At 39.0% G+C, this 7,384-nt stretch overlaps 1 long non-coding RNA gene across 1 annotated transcript; it reads right to left on the bottom strand.

Annotated features, from left to right (window-relative positions):
• Nucleotides 1–260: 260 nt before the first annotated feature.
• On the bottom strand, nt 261–5,704 carry LOC143840658 (uncharacterized). The gene is made up of 3 exons (XR_013232289.1): nt 5,542–5,704; nt 3,627–3,701; nt 261–2,276 (listed from the first exon to the last, which is right to left on the bottom strand). It is a non-coding gene; the product is annotated as an uncharacterized LOC143840658 (long non-coding RNA).
• Between the last annotated feature and the right edge of the window lie 1,680 nt (nt 5,705–7,384).

The raw sequence follows: 7,384 nt of genomic DNA, 5'->3' as shown, positions 1-7,384 counted from the left end.
TCTGCCATAGTTACAACCTACTTCTAGACAACATGGATCAGATTCTCTGGAGAGAATGGCATCACAACCTTGCTGAGATCCCTTCCCTTCCTAAACCCCACTTTCCCCAGACTCTGCCCCCAGATCTCCAATAATTTCCTAACCCAGTGTTGGCACCCCTGGCATTTTTTCAATCCCATGATACATAATCCCAGGAGCAGAACAAACTGGGAGAGCCTATTGATATTTTTTATTCAAAGTTTTTTATTTTATTTTCCAAGATTAAAGATAGTACAATGCAGGTAATCTACATTATTGATACAGAACGAAAAAGATTATGCTCTTCGTTTGATACACTTGATACCCTGTTTCAATCCCCTTTTAACTTATTTTCTTAGGTAAATCAGATAAGGGCCCCATTGTTCTTGAAAAGCCTCTTCTCTTCATTTAAGAATATAAAACTCCACATGGCTACAATATTATGGATTTTTACCCAAAGCTTATAAACTTTTTCACGTTTCCACCACATTTAAAAAGAGAAGCCTACTTTGTTACCATCGTTTCAACATTTGTTTGCATAGTTTTTAACAATTTTAGCAGTCATAAACAATTTATACTTAACGCAATCTTAGAGCCATCCACATTTCCAGTAGGGAAAAGAAAAAAAAAAGCCTACTTAGTTGTACGGAAAGAAAAAATATATATATATAGGTTGTTAAGTTATATAAGAGTAAGTTATACAAAAAATGGTAAAATAGAGTCTTCATTAGTTACTTAGTTGTACAGAGGAAAAATATATGAGTTGTTAGATAAGTATAAATTATATAAATATAAGCTGTTAATACAAAAATAGTAAAATAAAGTCTTCATTAGTTACATTTACACCTCCTCAATTAGGTGCCTCATTTTAGTTATGCTTTAAGTTTAAACTGAGAGTCACTACAGAGATATGTTAAATAATTCAAATTCAGCTAACATAGGAAATCTAAGACCCCACACTTACATGATAGTATAGACTTACAATGAACAGTAAAGTATAGTCTTCATCTGTTATTCTTAAACCGATTCCATTAGGTGTCTCCTTTTAATTAAGCTTTAATTTTGGGCTGGGAGACACTGCAAAGTTAGATTTAATAATACAGATTCAGCTTACTTAGAAGATCTTAGACCCCAGATTAACTTCTTAACTAGTTATATTGCCTATGTGGCTACAGAAAAAAAGAAAAAGGAGGAAAAGAATTTCAACCGCTGTTTCTCATTTCCGTTCCCCAGACTTCTTAAGGGGGTCTCATATCGAGGCTTGTTGCATCTTGTTGTTCCCATTGACTTATGTTCTGTCCAGTTGGCCTTTGGCTTAGAAAGTGCAGTTGTAGTCTTTCCCTCGGAGTATACATCGGTGAATCTTGAAGCAGTTGTACCTCCTGGGCTCCAATATCAGTACAGTTTTTTTCCCAAGAAGCTCCTTTAAATCGATTACTTTCACAGCATATCCATATATCTTTTGATTGGTTCTTGTGTACTGTTGCTTTGGGGTGGCTGTATGTCTTTTTAGGAAGGGTGTCCTTATCTAGGCTGCAAAGCTCCGACATCCCCTTTTCCATCTCCATAGTTTCAAATTTCTCTTCTGCTGGTAATTTTCCACCTTGTTTAGAGCTATCATCAGCCACTGTTATTGATTCATCATTCCTGTTAGAGACTTCTTCCTTGCCGCCTTTGATCTCCTTGAGCATATTTTTAAGCAAGCCATCTGTAAATGCTTTCAGATCTTGAGTTTGTTTCTCTATTAGATGAGCAATTCTTTTTAGCATAGACATGTTTTAGGCTTGGAAATTTATTAATCTTAGGCAATTTTGCAAATAACCAGTAGAGGTCCTACAGAGTCCTAATGAAAGCAACAGTCTGTTTTGATCTCCGACGTTCCTGGTATTGATGCTGCCAAGTGACGCATTGAAGTCAGTAAAGCAATGTCTCGTACTGGAACAGAATTCTCGCGAGATCTTCCCACCCACGGCTCTTATCTCTTATCTCCGAAAACCAAAACAAATGTAGTAAGAGCTATTACTAATTAGTTTGAGTTGATTTAAGTCCTTCTTCTACTTAGAAAAGAGAATTAGCCTGCCTCATATCGAGGTGGCTTCAAGCAGAGCCAGAAACGGGGGGGGGAAAGGAGAAACGGAGAAATACTTGCATCTCTGTTCGTTGATTGATGTCTTGATATCTTGGAATTTAGCGTATGTCCTCCCCTCAGTTCACAGCATTCGTTTGCAGTAAATCGTAATGGAGGGTCAAAGTAGATTCTTGAAAGAAGAAAAGAAAGAAAGGAAAGGAAAGTCCAGAATATGGCTGGCGCCCTCTTGGCCCGAAACGCTGACAGCCTATAATCCAGGGAGATATACTCCCTAAAGGATTGGAGACAGCCCCAAGAATTCCCTAGAGCTTCCTAGGTAGAAAGGTGAGGTGGGGTTTGCGTACCCCTCCTCTTTTCTGCTAATTGCTTCTGCAATTAACCCCTGTCAGGCTTCAGAGAGATTGCTCTGCAATCCCCTCATGACGCCATCTTAAGCCACACCCCCGGGAGAGCCTATTGTTTATTAGTGAATATAGTACTCTAAGCATGCCCATGCATCACAAACTTTTGCAGAAGTCCTTGACTTTTTTTTTTTTTGCTTCTAGGCATTTCCTTGCAGTTTCCTCTAATCATGTGCCTCAAATTCAGTAAAAGTTGGGATATCTTGATGTAGGAGGACATTTTGCTTTTTGTGGAAGGAGGTGATGTTAACTCCTGCTTTAGTACACCATCAAGGAAATTAAGTACAATAAAAGATTCTGCCCCTCCTTTCCATTTCATGCTTAAGGGTGAAGTGAATTTTATTAATGAAAATTGCACCCTGCCTTCCAGTGTATCAATCCCATTTAAAGCAATAGAATGTATATTCTGCCATTTAGTTTGAGTGAGTGACTATGGGACCAAAAGACATACAATACAGATATTTCAGGAATATCTTAAAATTTCAAATCATAAATTTTGTGTTTCAGTTTATATTAATTTGCATGAAGGAGCTGAGTAGGGATGTGAATTTGGGTCCACCCAATGGTGTTACAACCTACAAACAATCAAAACAATCTTTTCAAGATTAAGATAAGTCCTAGCCTGGGGAGGATAGCCCAGACCAATCTCATCAGATCTCTCTAAAGTATACCAGGGTTGGTCCTAGTCAGTATTTGGGTGGGAGATCACCAAGGAATGCCAGGGTAGCTATGCAGAGACAGACAATGACAAGCTCTGAATATCTCTTGCCTTCAAAACCCTGTAAGGTTGTCATTTATTGGCTATGACTAGATGCCTCCACCTCCCAAAAGATTGTGATTTAAAATATAATGTCTGAAACCATTATGCACCCTTTCCAGAACTTGGCAGTATTCCTGGAACTACTTTGCAGCAAGCTTGTACATATTGAGACCCTAAATATGTCAGGACTTGGTAAAAGATTGTAAATGCTTTAAAACACCAGCCTCCAGCACAAACAGAGGCAGGCTTACATACCTTGCTTGAGGGGCAATCTATAAATGAGGCCTACTTTGCACACTTTCCTGAAGGAAAATGAGATGCACAATTATGAAGCCGCTATTGAAATTCTCTTACTCACCCTTGTATTCTGGATCAGGAGGATATGCAGAGATACACAACTTCCTGCTGTACAAGGTCATTTGGTCAACATTTTCTTGTCATGCAAAGAGAAATTATACAAATTACAAAATATTGTTATCTGTGTTCTCAAATGTCACACTTTTGTGTGCTTTTCTTGGGGTTCTGACAGAGCTGAAAACCAGAGAAATTAGCAAATTAGAAAGGTCAGGAGCAAAAACAGCAACCAGATCTCAAAAATATTATGTTTCTAATATTAGAATGATTATGTTAATGACTGCTTGTGCCTCAGAATTTTAGCAGCAGGAACAAAACGTTTCCAGAAGCCAGGGCAGGTTCTGATTAATCAGACAACCACACTCTTGAAATTTCATGTCTTTGAATCTGGACATGCTCGTATTCATATTATGGTACTGAAATGAGATCTGAGCTCTCAGAATGGAAAGAACTAACTCTATGCAATGTATTAGAGACCTTGCATTTTCCTTGACTGCAATCCCACTGATTTCAATCTCCTTCTTAACCAACATATTAACAGCTGTTTTTATATTTTCTATGTATTTTAAATTTGTTTTGATTTGTTAAATTTTTAATTTGTTTTGATGATGTATATTGGGATGGTTTGATGGTTTTAAACTGTGGTTTTCTGATGTATGTTTTTAATTGTTAGCTGTCTTCATTTTGGCTTGTAGTATCATACTACTTCTGATCTCAAATGATCCAAACCAAATATTTAAGAACAATCAGAGTATGTAACCCCATTATCCTCTCTACATCTTCTCTCATGTCCTTTCACTCCAGCTTCCCTTCTCAGCCACTTTTCCAGGAAAATTTGCTTCCCAAACATACCCTATCATCTCCTCACGAGCTACCTTAATTCCCCCCTCCTAACTGCCCCAACCTAGCCATGCTGGGAAGGCTGGTAAATAAGTCACACAAATAAATGAAAATAATACTGCATTTTCAACAACCTATGAACTTTCTGGAGTGGGACATTCCTACCACTTATCCTACTGCATCCCATTTAGCCCCAACCCCCAAAACTGCATCCACTTGAGTCAGTGGACCTTTAGGAACAACATAGGGGCACACTGGGTGCAGTGGTAGGGGTGACTCAACAGTAATCATCACCACTTCTTCCAGAAATGAACCCTTAAGTCTTTGGAACTGCCTGGTTCCACATATTATCCATTTAACACCATGCCAGTGATTGATTCATTGTCACCAACTGACTTTAATGCTGTAACTGGGAAACTGAATCCAGATTTTAAAGGTAAAGGTATCCCCTGTGCAAGCACCAAGTCATGTCTGACCCTTGGGGTGATGCCCTCTAACATTTTCTTGGCCGACTCAATACAGGGTGGTTTGCCATTCCCTTCCCCAGTCATTACCTTTTTGCTCCCCAGCAAGCTGGGTCCTCATTTTACCGACCTCGGAAGGATGGAAGGCTGAGTCAACCTGGCCTAATCACCATTCTTGCCACTGCAGAGCACTAGCTGTATAGTTAGTTAAACAACTGGATTGTAGGTCAGCAATTAGGAAATGTCCCAGCAGTCAAAATTCAAACTTAGGGAAGTAGCTAAGCTAAAACAAAGACTGTCAAGGAAGGGGAATAGACCATTTTCATTCAGACCAATTTCTGCAAGCCTTACCAGCTTGCTTTACTGACAAAAGTCAGTGATGTGGCATAGCAGAGCCAAGACAGCTATGAGAAAACAAGATGGATTCTCACTTGTCAAACAGTAAGCCATGTTAAATGCTAACTGGAGGGACATTTATTTTAGTGATGAAAGAGGCAGACAGAACATGGTTTCAATGACACATTTATGGGACTGTCATTTACGGGGGGGGGGGAACAATAGTTTTGTTTGTATAATGGGGGATATGATTTAACCTTTCAAGTCATTGAGGATTACCTGTATTTGATTGTCCTCCAATTCTATGCAAGCATCATATATTCTCGTAGTGATATCATGATAGAGAAGGAATGTTTTTGAATGTGCATAAAGCTCAGTGACAAAGCTAAGCATGTCTAGTCTGGATGGGAGACTTCCTGGGAGACCCAGCTAAGCTGCTTTTAATTTTCTGCAAGAGAAGTGACATATGAGCATTAAATAAAGTAGCAATACAATATTAATATGTATCTCGTTCAAAGTCATTGGGTTTTCAGGTGAGGGTTAAATTCCATATTTATAGAAAGAGCCATTTGAAATTCAGTGGGTCATTTTTCAGTCATTCCATCAGCAGCTGAAGTTCTAAAATGAGAGTTTTGCATTTTCCCTTGAACCTGGGCATAACAAATCAGATTGCAACGTGCAAAACAAACGGTCTCAAGATGGAGTCCTACAAAAAAAAAAGTGGGTCTGCTAAGAATTCAGGCAGAATGTTGCCCCATCTCCTTGTCACTGTCTGTGAGGAGTAGGCTTCCAGACCTGACATCCACCTGGTGGTGAGTCATGAACCATGGAAAGACTGGTGTGGAAAGGAAACCACCCACTCCTTCGCCCTGGCAGCTGACAAGGAAAGTGACTTGCCAAACCTGGCAAGCAGGAATTATTATTTATTGTGTGGGTCACAGCACAAACCTGGCTACAGGGCAAAGTAGTTCTTGCCAGTTTGGGGCTCTGGATAAGATGAGCTGAAGAACATGGTAGAGAGAATAGGGAGGGGATGAGTAAAGCAAAAACAAGGCAGGAGAAGAAAGCTTAAAAAGAGGAAGATGTGGACAAGAAGGGCCATGGGTGCCAGAAGGACACAGGAGGAGGAGGAGGAAGCTGTAAGAAAGGTGAAAAAGAGAAAAACAATCCAGACAGAGGCCTGGGAGAAGAAGGAGGATCTAACTCAATTGGTCTGGACTTGATAATGTCCAATGGATAATTATTAAGTGCCGGGTAAGGAAACTTCCATAAGCATGAAGCATGAAGACAATACTCAAAGCCTTTTTGTGGGAATTCACCCCTTAAAATAACCCCCCAAATGGCCAATTGCATTAATTCTGCATATTTTACAATTTTGTATTTAAATTTCACTTTTTGCAAAACGAAACCACCCACTTAATTTGAACTCATGAACAATCCTGGGCGTTGAAAAGATACCCCCAAATTATATGTTTGAACTCAGCTTGTAACTTAAAAGCTATAATTTATTTACATAATTACATTTTCTTGATATGAATAATAAAAAAGAAATGATACAAACTTCAATATGCTGTCAAAGGAATTCTCAGTACTTCTAAAGGGATAATTCATCAAGCACAGCTTCTGTGCAGCTATCATTTACATGAGGAAATTGGAGACTCCCCCACCATTTCTACTGAAATGAATGGAGCATACATGCCAACAGTGCATAGGACATAGTGTTCTGTTTTGGCACCGGAGGGCTTTTGATATATTATACCTGAAGTTTTAAATCCCATATTGTTATAATGGTTCAAAAATACATGCAATTCACACTTCTGTAAACTGCAGCAAAACCCCTTGTGGAAGAAAAGCATCTGTTATGAACTTCTGCTTTACACATAGGAGAACAATTAATAAATTCAATTTATTAATTATAGGCAGTATCAAAAAAAGTTCATTTCATTGAAATTAGTAACACCATGAAGTCTCAACATGTGTTCTGAGTAGCAGAAATAATTGCATGCTGATTCACTGCACCCCTGCTCCATGAGTGGTGGGAAATATGTTGAGAGAGAGAGAGAGAGAGAGAGAGAGAGAAGCCAGATCCTACCTCATGTAGATTCCAACTTTCCAGGTGCAA

Source organism: Paroedura picta, chromosome 6 (genome assembly GCF_049243985.1).
Source record: "Paroedura picta isolate Pp20150507F chromosome 6, Ppicta_v3.0, whole genome shotgun sequence".
Lineage (NCBI taxonomy): Eukaryota > Metazoa > Chordata > Lepidosauria > Squamata > Gekkonidae > Paroedura > Paroedura picta.
This window is presented reverse-complemented; position numbering and strand designations above follow the sequence as displayed.